The sequence below is a fragment of the Sebastes fasciatus genome, chromosome 9 (assembly GCF_043250625.1).
Source record: "Sebastes fasciatus isolate fSebFas1 chromosome 9, fSebFas1.pri, whole genome shotgun sequence".
NCBI lineage: Eukaryota > Metazoa > Chordata > Actinopteri > Perciformes > Sebastidae > Sebastes > Sebastes fasciatus.
The window spans coordinates 1,406,740-1,424,551 of NC_133803.1; positions in this window are offsets into that span (position 1 = coordinate 1,406,740).

The window sequence follows — 17,812 nt, forward strand, 5'->3', positions numbered from 1 at the left end:
AGAAGAGTGGATTTATGCATAAATGAATGTTCCTGACCATCTTTACTGTCATTTATGCATCACCTTATATTATCTTTCTTTATGCAGGCATTATTGAAAACACATAGTGTATATACAGTATGTGTATACTGTACTGTATACTGTATGTGTATGTGTGTGTATATAAATATAATTACTTTTCTATAATCTTGTATCATCTTTTTTTAATTCTGTGTTTTATTGCCATTCCTGCCAAACACTGAGAACTAACCTCCTTCTAACACTCATGAGGGCCTGGACATGTTGGTCTGTTCAGTGCTCTCTGTTGTTCATCGTGCACTGTTGTTCTTTATTAAAGGATCCATACTGATCTAAGTACCTGGAACATGGATTTAATATCACTGAGCAGTTTCAGGAACTGTACCTCAGTGTGGGCAGAGAACAGTGGAAACACAAGCAGAAGCTGTAAAATGCGATGTTTTGTTCCTTTGTTCCTCAGATGATCTCTGAGATGTTTGTCTGCAGTAGCTGAGGCTTGTCTGGCCTCTAAAGGAGAAGTCAGAGCTAAAAAAGCAGCAGTGACCCATCCTGGCCTCCCACAAACTGCAATGCTAAATATGCAGATCTGCAGGTGGGGGGGGGGGGGGGGGGGGGCTTTCACGGCTGAGTCAGACTCTGCTGCACTGAAGGCAAACAAAACAGAAGGGGTCAAAGGTCATGCTACAGCTGGGATGCTGAAAGACATTTCTCAATGAGCTAGGTACTCCTCTAGGTACCCCTCTAGGCACCCCTCTAGGTACCCCTCTAGGCACCCCTCTAGGTACCCCTCTAGGCACCCCTCTAGGTATCCCTCTAGGTACCCCTCTAGGCACCCCTCTAGGTACCGCTGTAGGCACCCCTCTAGGCACCCCTCTAGGCACCCCTCTAGGCACCCCTCTAGGTACCCCTCTAGGCACCCCTCTAGGTACCCCTCTAGGCACCCCTCTAGGCACCCCTCTAGGCACCCCTCTAGGTACCCTTCTAGGCACCCCTCTAGGCACCGCTGTAGGCACCCCTCTAGGTACCCCTCTAGGCACCCCTCTAGGTACCCCTCTAGGTACCCCTCTAGGCACCCCTCTAGGTATCCCTCTAGGTACCCCTCTAGGCACCCCTCTAGGTACCCCTCTAGGCACCCCTCTAGGTATCCCTCTAGGTACCGCTCTAGGCACCACTCTAGGTACCCCTCTACGTACTCCTCTAGGTACCTCTCTATGTACCTCTCTAGGTCCCCTTCTAGGTACCCCTCTACGTACCCCTCTAGGTAGGTACCCCTTTAGGTAACCCTCTAGGTACTCCTTTAGGTACCCCTCTAGGTCCCCTTCTAGGTACCCCTCTACGTACCCCTCTAGGTAGGTACCCCTTTAGGTAACCCTCTAGGTACTCCTCTAGGTACCCCTCTAGGTACCTCTCTAGGTACCTCTCTAGGTACCCCTCTAGGTACCCCATTGCTATGTATAACAGACCGTTGCTATGTATAGCAGACCGTTGCTATGTATAACAGACCGTTGCTACGTATAACAGACCGTTGCTACGTATAACAGACCGATGCTATGTATAACAGACCGTTGCTACGTATAACAGACCGTTGTTACGTATAACAGACCGTTGCTACGTATGACAGACCGTTGCTACGTATAACAGACCGTTGCTACGTATGACAGACCGTTGCTACGTATAACAGACCGTTGCTATGTATGACAGACCGTTGCTACGTATAACAGACCAAACAGACCGTTGCTATGTATAGCAGACCGTTGCTATGTATAACAGACCATTGCTATGTATAACAGACCGTTGCTATGTATGACAGACCGTTGCTATGTATAACAGACCGTTGCTATGTATAGCAGACCGTTGCTATGTATAGCAGACCGTTGCTATGGGCGCAGCTCTGGTGTTGGACTCTGGAGGACCGTTTTTGTGTCAAAATATTGATTTCTTCAGTAAGTAGCCGTGTAATAAGCGGGATAATGTATCACCGTCACTCCACTCAGCAGGAGTCCATAACGTTACTCTCTCTAGAGTTAACCCCCGACACTCCACTCAGCAGGAGTCCATAACGTTATTCTCTCTAGAGTTAACCCCCGACACTCCACTCAGCAGGAGTCTATAACGTTACTCTCTCTAGAGTTAACCCCCGACACTCCACTCAGCAGGAGTCTATAACGTTATTCTCTCTAGAGTTAACCCCCGACACTCCACTCAGCAGGAGTCTATAACGTTACTCTCTCTAGAGTTAACCCCCCGACACTCCACTCAGCCACCATGGGAGAGAGTCACGGGAAACCTCTGTTGGTCTGGAGGAGCTGCAGCAGTTATTTCAACCTCCACTGAACATTCAGTTGATGTTCTCAGAGCTGAACTAACTCTGTCTGCTGCTCCACTAGCTCACTTGTTCACTCACAACATCACAGACATCGGCCACCATTCTCTTGCTTCATTTACTCCAAAACTACGGTCAGATTAGTCAATGTCTACTTGGTTTAACACGAGACACAAACAGCGGTCTCCTGGGTGAAAGTCCTGTGTTTGTTTGACCCGTCCAACCTAACCCTCCTATGCAGACTTCTTGCTATACATCAGTTGCTCTGAGCGCGGATGGGTTTACATTAGAGTTAGTTTAAAGCTTGTTACATCTCATACAGACACTAAAAGGTGCCTCGGTATCAGACGCCGTGACGGTATTTGACGAGTTGGGAGTGAGTCATGACATTTGAGTCATCAGAAAACCTGTAACTGTGTTATAGGAAGTCCACAGAGACAGAGGTTAACAGTGAAAACAATGACTCTTGCTACTCACATCTTTATCATATAGACTCCCGTCAGCCAGCGTGCCTAGAAAGGATTCACCATCCTCATTATCACTGTTGATAACCCACAACAGGCTCTGAGTTGTGTCTGTCTGCTTGTATTTCATGCTGTAAGAGGAAACCAATAGTTCTGTGGTGATAGGCATCATCATTTTCATTTTCCCTGTTTATATGTCAAGATTATCAAAACTATAATCGTAAAGACCTATTTTGAATGTTTTGGAACCTGACTCATCAGCATTGTGGACACCTTCATGACTGTGCAATGATAAACTTCTGTCAAGATACAAAGTCAGATATAATGGGGCTTCTTCAATCATCAGGGCTGAAGTCAGATGTAGATACTGACATTAAAATGGATATTTCTTTTTAGCATGTTAGAACTATAATTTCATATAAAAACCTATATTTACTTCTTTTACTATTATATCTTACCTGAAGAAAAAAAACCTCCGTGGTTGTCCTTGGTGTGTGTTTCAGTTTTCAATAGCAGGCTTCATTGTTTTAGTGATGTGTAAAACGTGACAGTGTGTATTTGTCTGCTGGTGGTTAAGAGGAAAGGGTTAAACTGCTTCATCAGCACATCTGAAACACTGTCAGCGGGATTTATCAGTCCACTCGAACCCTCACAAAAGTTTCTATAAGACAACTTCTATTGCTTTGTGTGTGTGTGTGTGTGTATGTGTGTGTGTGTGTGTGTGTGTGTGTGTGTATCAGAGGTCTTGAAGGTTAAAAGGTCAGCTCTGTCCTCCCTTCTTGTTTTTGAACATATGAAATTAAAAGCTTTGACACATATTGAAGCTATAATGTCACATGCACATACAACTCATGGTAAGAAAAAAGAAATGAACTCGATTTGTAATGTGTGCCGTGCCGTGCCGTGCCGTGCCGTGCCGTACCGTGCCGTGCTGGTCCCTGGGTGTGAGGACTGAAATACAATCAGATCACTGATCCTGGCTCAGAATCAAGCCCATATTTCTCCCAGTGAAGAGTCAGCACATGTCCTCCAGGTGAAGAACGTGCAGAGACACAGAGAAGAACACAGCTTCCAGAGGAATGTATGAGGGACGTTATTCAGAATTACCTCTCACATAAACATATGAAACACAACTCATTCATATACTGAAAACATACACACACATAGAATCCAAAGGCTTTTACATACACAACTAAAACAGTTTTACACTCACAAACACAACTGAAATCTTTCATGGAAACTATTGAAATGCTTTCACACATACTAGTAAAATGCCTTCATATAGTATTGTGAAAACGTATATAAACTATGGAAAAGCATACACAGTTACTATTGAAAAAAACAATAATTTAGTATGACAGCATCTCAGGGTGTTGTATGAGAACATTTCAGTTGAACCTATTGAGAAAAGCCAGCGTATTTCATAATACAGGTCCGTGTACCCTCTGTGATCAACTTGTTTGATAACAGGATAACAAATATACAGTGTCTTATTTTGCACGTGCTTTTCCCATTTTCATCTTAAAATTGTCAATTGGAATATTGCCGTCCATCCTCTGAATGCTCTAGGTCTGTAGTTTGATCCATCCATCCTCTGAATGCTCTAGGTCTCTAGTTTGATCCATCCATCCTCTGAATGCTCTAGGTCTCTAGTTTAATCAATCCATCCTCTGAATGGTCTAGATCTCTAGTTTGATCCATCCATCCTCTGAATGCTCTAGGTCTCTAGTTTGATCCATCCATCCTCTGAATGCTCTAGGTCTCTAGTTTGTGGCTGTGTTGAGACAATAACACATTTAAACTGCATGAAAAAATTTGCATGTGATTGTCATAAAGTGGGCATGTCTGTAAAGGGGAGGCTTCTGCTCCTCTTCATGGCTCTGTTTTCAGGCTTTAAAAAATCTAGCCCGTGACGGGAGACTTTGACCAATCACAGGTCATTTCAGTGAGAGAGCGTTCCTATTGGCTGTGCTCCGGCTGGTGGGCGGTGCTTGGTATTTCTTCAACTGATCTCAATTTTCTCATTTTACAGCTAAACAGTACAGTACAAGATGATTCTGAGAACATCTGAGGAGAGAAATAGGCATTACAGTAACAGAATATTGATTCATATTTGATCAGCGCTGACTAGTTTGACCGTTTGATCAGAGTTGGTGAGTGATTGACAGCTGCTCAGAGACGGCAGACTCCAGATCAGCTCTTACTGCTTGTTTTCCTACGGTCTGTGAAATCCTGCAGATGCCGTTAGGAGCACCGGAGGACACAGAGGACATGATTATTTTCTAACCGTTTTATAAAAATAACTTTTTTTAATCACATTTGCTCCATTTCTACCCACTGCTGCTTTAAACAGTACTGAAGGTGACAGTTCCATCACTGTAGTGAACCTTAACTCCCCAGCAGGAATAATTATGACAAAAACACAAACCAGAGAAGAGAAGATGTCTTTCAGCTTTGCAGAGCGCTGGGCCGGTACGTTGTCAATGGAAGGCTGCGAGAGGACTCCTTTAGACGTTATACGTAGTGTTCAGACCTTGGCAGCAGCCCTTTTGATTATGCTATTACAGATTTAGACCAAACCTCATTGAGAGACTTCACGGTGAGCACCGCTATCAGACAGAGCAGATACAGGTAACATGTTCAACATGTAAACTGAACTGTACAAAATAAAGACGCGATGCAGATGGCACAGAACAGCCTGAAGCAGTAATGGTCAGTGAAGAGATCCAGTCTCTTCTAGACTCCTCTCTGGTCCCGGGCTACCCACAGAACACACAAGGTTTTAAGTGGTTTCTGGTAAACATTAAGCACATATTTGATCATTTGGCCTCATTATCAAACTTAAAATACAGAACAAAAGAACCAAAGAAAGTGAACAGGGTAAGATGGTTGATTCAGACTGCTAAAGTCAGGATTCCAGACAGCCAGGAGCTCCTCCTTAGTTACTGCGAGACTCTAAAGCAAAATAAAAACACGCTGAAGAGGCTCTGGGGTCAAAAGAATTCTGGGAAAACAGGAATTTATTTACCAGGAATGTTGCAACGAACAATCCATTCAAAATGAAGATACATGAAAAATCAGATCTCTTTCGAAAACCTTCAAAGAATGAAGTTCAAGAGCAGATTTCAGAAGAACTGAAAGATCTTGAATGAGCTGTTAAGAATGATCAGACCCCACTGATTGAAGACAAATCGGAAGGTCCTGCTTCCCAAAACAGCATGCCTCCCTGATGGTATCTTAAAAGAGATGTTAAGTATACTGTATACAGCCCCTTCTCATTCCCAAGGTGTAACATACCGAGGCTTTGTCACAGCCGTCGGCTTGTCTTACAGCCGTACAAGGCACCACTTAGCGCCTGTATGAGGTCCACCTGGCCTTCCATTAACTACAATGTAAAGACATCCGCAGCAACAGTAAACGCTCCGAGAAAGTGCACCAGGAGAGACTGTGGTGACGAAGTTCAAACAGGGATGAAACCACATGTATGGTGAAAGGGGATTCCTTCACAACAATGACCCGCTAGCTGTACATTATCCCGCTTATTACACAGCTACTTACTGAAAAAATCAATATTTTAACACAAAAACGGTCCTCCAGAGTCCGACACCAGAGCTGCGCCCATAGCAACGGTCTGCTATACATAGCAACGGTCTGTTATACGTAGCAACTGTGTTTTATATATAGCAACTATCTGTTATACATAGCAACGGTCTGTTATACATAGAAACGGTCTGCTATACGTAGCAACGGTCTGTTATATGTAGCAACTGTCTGTCATACATAGCAACGGTCTGTTATACATAGCAACGGTCTGTCATACATAGCAATGGTCTGTTATACGTAGCAACGGTCTGTTATACGTAGCAACGGTCTGTTGTACTTGTCTTGCTAGATCTCAGTGCTGCTTTCGACACCATTGACCATGACATCCTATTACAAAGACTGGAACATTTAATTGGCATTAAAGGAACTGCACTAAGTTGGTTTAAGTCCTATTTATCAGATCGATCTCAGTTTGTACATGTCAACGATGAGTCCTCCATGTACGCCAAAGTTAGTCACGGAGTTCCACAGGGTTCTGTACTTGGACCAATTCTATTTACCTTATATATGCTTCCCTTAGGCAATGTTATTAGAAAACACTCCATAAACTTTCATTGTTATGCAGATGATACCCAATTATATCTATCAATCAAGCCAGACGAAACAAACCAGTTGACTAAACTTCAAGCATGCCTTAAGGACATAAAAACCTGGATGACCTGCAATTTCCTGATGTTAAACTCAGACAAAACTGAAGTTATTGTACTAGGCCCTGAGCACCTCCGAAACAAATTATCTAATGATATAGTTACTTTAGATGGCATTGCCCTGGCCTCCAGCACCACCATAAGGAATCTGGGAGTTGTCTTCGACCAGGATATGTCCTTTAACTCTCACATAAAACAAACCTCACGGACTGCCTTCTTTCATCTACGTAACATTGCGAAGATCAGGCACATCCTATGTCAAAATGATGCAGAAAAATTAGTCCATGCATTTGTTACCTCTAGACTCGATTACTGCAATTCCTTATTATCAGGCTGCTCCAATAAGTCTCTTAAGACTCTCCAGTTGATCCAGAATGCTGCAGCACGTGTACTGACTAGAACTAGAAAAAGAGATCATATTACGCCTGTATTAGCTTCTCTGCACTGGCTGCCTGTAAAATCCAGAATAGATTTTAAAATCGTCCTCCTCACCTACAAAGCGCTAAACGGTCAGGCCCCATCATATCTTAAAGAGCTCATAGTACCCTACTACCCCACTAGAGCACTGCGCTCACAGAATGCAGGGTTACTTGAGGTTCCTAGAGTCTCCAAAAGTAGAATGGGAGCAAGAGCCTTCAGCTATCAAGCTCCTCTTCTCTGGAACCAGCTCCCAGTTTCAGTCCGGGAGGCAGACACCGTCTCTACATTTAAGAGTAGGCTAAAGACTTTCCTCTTTGATAACGCTTATACTTAAGCTGCTATAGGCATAGACTGCCGGGGGACTTCCTATGACACACTGTCATAAGGAACTTCCTATGACACACTGAGCTCCCCTCTCCTTCTGTATATACTCATGTCCCATGTCCATGTTGTTACTAACTTCATTCCTTCCCGGGAGTCCTTGTGCCTCCTTGTCTCGCAGCTAACCGTGGAGCGGGGTCACACCTGGAGTGAGGTCATACCTGGAGCGGGATCACACCGGGAGCGAGGTTATACCTGGAGCATGGGTACACTTGGAGCAGGGTTTCACCTGGATCTTGGTGGTCTCTGGTATTGTGGCTGCATCTGCTGCCGCGTCGGTGCCTGCTTGACACCAACTGCTACCATCCCTAATTAACTACGTCTGTACGAGGGACTACCAATGCTAACGAGGGATTTCCAACACCTAGTGACAATGTGGCAGCCTGGAGAATAACACTTCTCAATCACTGCCAAAGACATCAAGAGCTCCCAGCAAGCATGCTGATGCTGCAGGAACCAACGCACGGGCATCGATCGCAGGGACGTCCCACACCAATACACATGGACGTACTGAGGAGAGATGCTGGACAGTGCTGGCTTTCCGATAGTTGTATTATCACTCTTTCCATCCACCACTATTGGTTTTGTGTTATCAGTCCTACTTGTATTAGCTATTACAGCTGCTAGACTGCTATTGTGGCTGCTTCTCTATCTCTCTCTCTCTATCTATCTCTCTCTCTCTCTCTCACTCTCTCTCTATCTATCTATCTATCTATCCCCCCAGCCGGTCTCGGCAGATGGCCGCCCGCCCTGCGCCCGGTTCTGCTCCAGGTTTCTTCCCAGTAATCGGGGAGTTTTTCCTGGCCACAGTGCGCTTGGTGGATCCTGTTGGGTCTCTAAACTATGGTGTACGGTCATAGACCTGCTCTATATATAAAGCGTCTTGAGATAACTTCTGTTGTGATTTGACGCTATACAAAAATAAATTGATTTGATTTGATTTGATTTGATTATACATAGCAATGGTCTGTTATACATAGCAACGGTCTGTCAACGGTCTGTTATACATAGTAACGTTCTGCTATACGTAGCAACGGTCTTCTATACATAGCAACGGTCTGCTATACGTAGCAACGGTCTGTTATACATAGCAACGGTCTGTTATACATAGCAACGGTCTGCTATACGTAGCAACGATCTGCTATACGTAGCAACGGTCTGTTATACATAGCAACGGTCTGTCAACGGTCTGTTATACATAGTAACGTTCTGCTATACGTAGCAATGGTCTACTATACATAGCGACGGTCTGCTATACGTAGCAACTGTGTTTTATATATAGCAACTATCTGTTATACATAGCAACGGTCTGTTATACATAGAAACGGTCTGCTATACGTAGCAACGGTCTGTTATATGTAGCAACTGTCTGTCATACATAGCAACGGTCTGTTATACATAGCAACGGTCTGTCATACATAGCAATGGTCTGTTATACGTAGCAACGGTCTGTTATACGTAGCAACGGTCTGTTGTACTTGTCTTGCTAGATCTCAGTGCTGCTTTCGACACCATTGGCCATGACATCCTATTACAAAGACTGGAACATTTAATTGGCATTAAAGGAACTGCACTAAGTTGGTTTAAGTCCTATTTATCAGATCGATCTCAGTTTGTACATGTCAACGATGAGTCCTCCATGTACGCCAAAGTTAGTCACGGAGTTCCACAGGGTTCTGTACTTGGACCAATTCTATTTACCTTATATATGCTTCCCTTAGGCAATGTTATTAGAAAACACTCCATAAACTTTCATTGTTATGCAGATGATACCCAATTATATCTATCAATCAAGCCAGACGAAACAAACCAGTTAACTAAACTTCAAGCATGCCTTAAGGACATAAAAACCTGGATGACCTGCAATTTCCTGATGTTAAACTCAGACAAAACTGAAGTTATTGTACTAGGCCCTGAGCACCTCCGAAACAAATTATCTAATGATATAGTTACTTTAGATGGCATTGCCCTGGCCTCCAGCACCACCGTAAGGAATCTGGGAGTTGTCTTCGACCAGGATATGTCCTTTAACTCTCACATAAAACAAACCTCACGGACTGCCTTCTTTCATCTACGTAACATTGCGAAGATCAGGCACATCCTATGTCAAAATGATGCAGAAAAATTAGTCCATGCATTTGTTACCTCTAGACTCGATTACTGCAATTCCTTATTATCAGGCTGCTCCAATAAGTCTCTTAAGACTCTCCAGTTGATCCAGAATGCTGCAGCACGTGTACTGACTAGAACTAGAAAAAGAGATCATATTACGCCTGTATTAGCTTCTCTGCACTGGCTGCCTGTAAAATCCAGAATAGATTTTAAAATCGTCCTCCTCACCTACAAAGCGCTAAACGGTCAGGCCCCATCATATCTTAAAGAGCTCATAGTACCCTACTACCCCACTAGAGCACTGCGCTCACAGAATGCAGGGTTACTTGAGGTTCCTAGAGTCTCCAAAAGTAGAATGGGAGCAAGAGCCTTCAGCTATCAAGCTCCTCTTCTCTGGAACCAGCTCCCAGTTTCAGTCCGGGAGGCAGACACCGTCTCTACATTTAAGAGTAGGCTAAAGACTTTCCTCTTTGATAACGCTTATACTTAAGCTGCTATAGGCATAGACTGCCGGGGGACTTCCTATGACACACTGTCATAAGGAACTTCCTATGACACACTGAGCTCCCCTCTCCTTCTGTATATACTCATGTCCCATGTCCATGTTGTTACTAACTTCATTCCTTCCCGGGAGTCCTTGTGCCTCCTTGTCTCGCAGCTAACCGTGGAGCGGGGTCACACCTGGAGTGAGGTCATACCTGGAGCGGGATCACACCGGGAGCGAGGTTATACCTGGAGCATGGGTACACTTGGAGCAGGGTTTCACCTGGATCTTGGTGGTCTCTGGTATTGTGGCTGCATCTGCTGCCGCGTCGGTGCCTGCTTGACACCAACTGCTACCATCCCTAATTAACTACGTCTGTACGAGGGACTACCAATGCTAACGAGGGATTTCCAACACCTAGTGACAATGTGGCAGCCTGGAGAATAACACTTCTCAATCACTGCCAAAGACATCAAGAGCTCCCAGCAAGCATGCTGATGCTGCAGGAACCAACGCACGGGCATCGATCGCAGGGACGTCCCACACCAATACACATGGACGTACTGAGGAGAGATGCTGGACAGTGCTGGCTTTCCGATAGTTGTATTATCACTCTTTCCATCCACCACTATTGGTTTTGTGTTATCAGTCCTACTTGTATTAGCTATTACAGCTGATAGACTGCTATTGTGGCTGCTTCTCTATCTCTCTCTCTCTATCTATCTCTCTCTCTCTCTCTCACTCTCTCTCTATCTATCTATCTATCTATCCCCCCAGCCGGTCTCGGCAGATGGCCGCCCGCCCTGCGCCCGGTTCTGCTCCAGGTTTCTTCCCAGTAATCGGGGAGTTTTTCCTGGCCACAGTGCGCTTGGTGGATCCTGTTGGGTCTCTAAACTATGGTGTACGGTCATAGACCTGCTCTATATATAAAGCGTCTTGAGATAACTTCTGTTGTGATTTGACGCTACACAAAAATAAATTGATTTGATTTGATTTGATTTGATTATACATAGCAATGGTCTGTTATACATAGCAACGGTCTGTCAACGGTCTGTTATACATAGTAACGTTCTGCTATACGTAGCAACGGTCTTCTATACATAGCAACGGTCTGCTATACGTAGCAACGGTCTGTTATACATAGCAACGGTCTGTTATACATAGCAACGGTCTGCTATACGTAGCAACGATCTGCTATACGTAGCAACGGTCTGTTATACATAGCAACGGTCTGTCAACGGTCTGTTATACATAGTAACGTTCTGCTATACGTAGCAATGGTCTACTATACATAGCAACGGTCTGCTATACGTAGCAACGGTCTGTTATACATAGCAACGGTCTGTTATACATAGCAACGGTCTGCTATACGTAGCAACTGTGTTTTATATATAGCAACTATCTGTTATACATAGCAACGGTCTGTTATACATAGAAACGGTCTGCTATACGTAGCAACGGTCTGTTATATGTAGCAACTGTCTGTCATACATAGCAACGGTCTGTTATACATAGCAACGGTCTGTCATACATAGCAATGGTCTGTTATACGTAGCAACGGTCTGTTATACGTAGCAACGGTCTGTTGTACTTGTCTTGCTAGATCTCAGTGCTGCTTTCGACACCATTGACCATGACATCCTATTACAAAGACTGGAACATTTAATTGGCATTAAAGGAACTGCACTAAGTTGGTTTAAGTCCTATTTATCAGATCGATCTCAGTTTGTACATGTCAACGATGAGTCCTCCATGTACGCCAAAGTTAGTCACGGAGTTCCACAGGGTTCTGTACTTGGACCAATTCTATTTACCTTATATATGCTTCCCTTAGGCAATGTTATTAGAAAACACTCCATAAACTTTCATTGTTATGCAGATGATACCCAATTATATCTATCAATCAAGCCAGACGAAACAAACCAGTTAACTAAACTTCAAGCATGCCTTAAGGACATAAAAACCTGGATGACCTGCAATTTCCTGATGTTAAACTCAGACAAAACTGAAGTTATTGTACTAGGCCCTGAGCACCTCCGAAACAAATTATCTAATGATATAGTTACTTTAGATGGCATTGCCCTGGCCTCCAGCACCACCGTAAGGAATCTGGGAGTTGTCTTCGACCAGGATATGTCCTTTAACTCTCACATAAAACAAACCTCACGGACTGCCTTCTTTCATCTACGTAACATTGCGAAGATCAGGCACATCCTATGTCAAAATGATGCAGAAAAATTAGTCCATGCATTTGTTACCTCTAGACTCGATTACTGCAATTCCTTATTATCAGGCTGCTCCAATAAGTCTCTTAAGACTCTCCAGTTGATCCAGAATGCTGCAGCACGTGTACTGACTAGAACTAGAAAAAGAGATCATATTACGCCTGTATTAGCTTCTCTGCACTGGCTGCCTGTAAAATCCAGAATAGATTTTAAAATCGTCCTCCTCACCTACAAAGCGCTAAACGGTCAGGCCCCATCATATCTTAAAGAGCTCATAGTACCCTACTACCCCACTAGAGCACTGCGCTCACAGAATGCAGGGTTACTTGAGGTTCCTAGAGTCTCCAAAAGTAGAATGGGAGCAAGAGCCTTCAGCTATCAAGCTCCTCTTCTCTGGAACCAGCTCCCAGTTTCAGTCCGGGAGGCAGACACCGTCTCTACATTTAAGAGTAGGCTAAAGACTTTCCTCTTTGATAACGCTTATACTTAAGCTGCTATAGGCATAGACTGCCGGGGGACTTCCTATGACACACTGTCATAAGGAACTTCCTATGACACACTGAGCTCCCCTCTCCTTCTGTATATACTCATGTCCCATGTCCATGTTGTTACTAACTTCATTCCTTCCCGGGAGTCCTTGTGCCTCCTTGTCTCGCAGCTAACCGTGGAGCGGGGTCACACCTGGAGTGAGGTCATACCTGGAGCGGGATCACACCGGGAGCGAGGTTATACCTGGAGCATGGGTACACTTGGAGCAGGGTTTCACCTGGATCTTGGTGGTCTCTGGTATTGTGGCTGCATCTGCTGCCGCGTCGGTGCCTGCTTGACACCAACTGCTACCATCCCTAATTAACTACGTCTGTACGAGGGACTACCAATGCTAACGAGGGATTTCCAACACCTAGTGACAATGTGGCAGCCTGGAGAATAACACTTCTCAATCACTGCCAAAGACATCAAGAGCTCCCAGCAAGCATGCTGATGCTGCAGGAACCAACGCACGGGCATCGATCGCAGGGACGTCCCACACCAATACACATGGACGTACTGAGGAGAGATGCTGGACAGTGCTGGCTTTCCGATAGTTGTATTATCACTCTTTCCATCCACCACTATTGGTTTTGTGTTATCAGTCCTACTTGTATTAGCTATTACAGCTGCTAGACTGCTATTGTGGCTGCTTCTCTATCTCTCTCTCTCTATCTATCTCTCTCTCTCTCTCTCACTCTCTCTCTATCTATCTATCTATCTATCCCCCCAGCCGGTCTCGGCAGATGGCCGCCCGCCCTGCGCCCGGTTCTGCTCCAGGTTTCTTCCCAGTAATCGGGGAGTTTTTCCTGGCCACAGTGCGCTTGGTGGATCCTGTTGGGTCTCTAAACTATGGTGTACGGTCATAGACCTGCTCTATATATAAAGCGTCTTGAGATAACTTCTGTTGTGATTTGACGCTACACAAAAATAAATTGATTTGATTTGATTTGATTTGATTATACATAGCAATGGTCTGTTATACATAGCAACGGTCTGTCAACGGTCTGTTATACATAGTAACGTTCTGCTATACGTAGCAACGGTCTTCTATACATAGCAACGGTCTGCTATACGTAGCAACGGTCTGTTATACATAGCAACGGTCTGTTATACATAGCAACGGTCTGCTATACGTAGCAACGATCTGCTATACGTAGCAACGGTCTGTTATACATAGCAACGGTCTGTCAACGGTCTGTTATACATAGTAACGTTCTGCTATACGTAGCAATGGTCTACTATACATAGCAACGGTCTGCTATACGTAGCAACGGTCTGTTATACATAGCAACGGTCTGTTATACATAGCAACGGTCTGCTATACGTAGCAACTGTGTTTTATATATAGCAACTATCTGTTATACATAGCAACGGTCTGTTATACATAGAAACGGTCTGCTATACGTAGCAACGGTCTGTTATATGTAGCAACTGTCTGTCATACATAGCAACGGTCTGTTATACATAGCAACGGTCTGTCATACATAGCAATGGTCTGTTATACGTAGCAACGGTCTGTTATACGTAGCAACGGTCTGTTGTACTTGTCTTGCTAGATCTCAGTGCTGCTTTCGACACCATTGACCATGACATCCTATTACAAAGACTGGAACATTTAATTGGCATTAAAGGAACTGCACTAAGTTGGTTTAAGTCCTATTTATCAGATCGATCTCAGTTTGTACATGTCAACGATGAGTCCTCCATGTACGCCAAAGTTAGTCACGGAGTTCCACAGGGTTCTGTACTTGGACCAATTCTATTTACCTTATATATGCTTCCCTTAGGCAATGTTATTAGAAAACACTCCATAAACTTTCATTGTTATGCAGATGATACCCAATTATATCTATCAATCAAGCCAGACGAAACAAACCAGTTAACTAAACTTCAAGCATGCCTTAAGGACATAAAAACCTGGATGACCTGCAATTTCCTGATGTTAAACTCAGACAAAACTGAAGTTATTGTACTAGGCCCTGAGCACCTCCGAAACAAATTATCTAATGATATAGTTACTTTAGATGGCATTGCCCTGGCCTCCAGCACCACCGTAAGGAATCTGGGAGTTGTCTTCGACCAGGATATGTCCTTTAACTCTCACATAAAACAAACCTCACGGACTGCCTTCTTTCATCTACGTAACATTGCGAAGATCAGGCACATCCTATGTCAAAATGATGCAGAAAAATTAGTCCATGCATTTGTTACCTCTAGACTCGATTACTGCAATTCCTTATTATCAGGCTGCTCCAATAAGTCTCTTAAGACTCTCCAGTTGATCCAGAATGCTGCAGCACGTGTACTGACTAGAACTAGAAAAAGAGATCATATTACGCCTGTATTAGCTTCTCTGCACTGGCTGCCTGTAAAATCCAGAATAGATTTTAAAATCGTCCTCCTCACCTACAAAGCGCTAAACGGTCAGGCCCCATCATATCTTAAAGAGCTCATAGTACCCTACTACCCCACTAGAGCACTGCGCTCACAGAATGCAGGGTTACTTGAGGTTCCTAGAGTCTCCAAAAGTAGAATGGGAGCAAGAGCCTTCAGCTATCAAGCTCCTCTTCTCTGGAACCAGCTCCCAGTTTCAGTCCGGGAGGCAGACACCGTCTCTACATTTAAGAGTAGGCTAAAGACTTTCCTCTTTGATAACGCTTATACTTAAGCTGCTATAGGCATAGACTGCCGGGGGACTTCCTATGACACACTGTCATAAGGAACTTCCTATGACACACTGAGCTCCCCTCTCCTTCTGTATATACTCATGTCCCATGTCCATGTTGTTACTAACTTCATTCCTTCCCGGGAGTCCTTGTGCCTCCTTGTCTCGCAGCTAACCGTGGAGCGGGGTCACACCTGGAGTGAGGTCATACCTGGAGCGGGATCACACCGGGAGCGAGGTTATACCTGGAGCATGGGTACACTTGGAGCAGGGTTTCACCTGGATCTTGGTGGTCTCTGGTATTGTGGCTGCATCTGCTGCCGCGTCGGTGCCTGCTTGACACCAACTGCTACCATCCCTAATTAACTACGTCTGTACGAGGGACTACCAATGCTAACGAGGGATTTCCAACACCTAGTGACAATGTGGCAGCCTGGAGAATAACACTTCTCAATCACTGCCAAAGACATCAAGAGCTCCCAGCAAGCATGCTGATGCTGCAGGAACCAACGCACGGGCATCGATCGCAGGGACGTCCCACACCAATACACATGGACGTACTGAGGAGAGATGCTGGACAGTGCTGGCTTTCCGATAGTTGTATTATCACTCTTTCCATCCACCACTATTGGTTTTGTGTTATCAGTCCTACTTGTATTAGCTATTACAGCTGCTAGACTGCTATTGTGGCTGCTTCTCTATCTCTCTCTCTCTATCTATCTCTCTCTCTCTCTCTCACTCTCTCTCTATCTATCTATCTATCTATCCCCCCAGCCGGTCTCGGCAGATGGCCGCCCGCCCTGCGCCCGGTTCTGCTCCAGGTTTCTTCCCAGTAATCGGGGAGTTTTTCCTGGCCACAGTGCGCTTGGTGGATCCTGTTGGGTCTCTAAACTATGGTGTACGGTCATAGACCTGCTCTATATATAAAGCGTCTTGAGATAACTTCTGTTGTGATTTGACGCTATACAAAAATAAATTGATTTGATTTGATTTGATTTGATTATACATAGCAATGGTCTGTTATACATAGCAACGGTCTGTCAACGGTCTGTTATACATAGTAACGTTCTGCTATACGTAGCAACGGTCTTCTATACATAGCAACGGTCTGCTATACGTAGCAACGGTCTGTTATACATAGCAACGGTCTGTTATACATAGCAACGGTCTGCTATACGTAGCAACGATCTGCTATACGTAGCAACGGTCTGTTATACATAGCAACGGTCTGTCAACGGTCTGTTATACATAGTAACGTTCTGCTATACGTAGCAATGGTCTACTATACATAGCAACGGTCTGCTATACGTAGCAACGGTCTGTTATACATAGCAACGGTCTGTTATACATAGCAACGGTCTGCTATACGTAGCAACTGTGTTTTATATATAGCAACTATCTGTTATACATAGCAACGGTCTGTTATACATAGAAACGGTCTGCTATACGTAGCAACGGTCTGTTATATGTAGCAACTGTCTGTCATACATAGCAACGGTCTGTTATACATAGCAACGGTCTGTCATACATAGCAATGGTCTGTTATACGTAGCAACGGTCTGTTATACGTAGCAACGGTCTGTTGTACTTGTCTTGCTAGATCTCAGTGCTGCTTTCGACACCATTGACCATGACATCCTATTACAAAGACTGGAACATTTAATTGGCATTAAAGGAACTGCACTAAGTTGGTTTAAGTCCTATTTATCAGATCGATCTCAGTTTGTACATGTCAACGATGAGTCCTCCATGTACGCCAAAGTTAGTCACGGAGTTCCACAGGGTTCTGTACTTGGACCAATTCTATTTACCTTATATATGCTTCCCTTAGGCAATGTTATTAGAAAACACTCCATAAACTTTCATTGTTATGCAGATGATACCCAATTATATCTATCAATCAAGCCAGACGAAACAAACCAGTTAACTAAACTTCAAG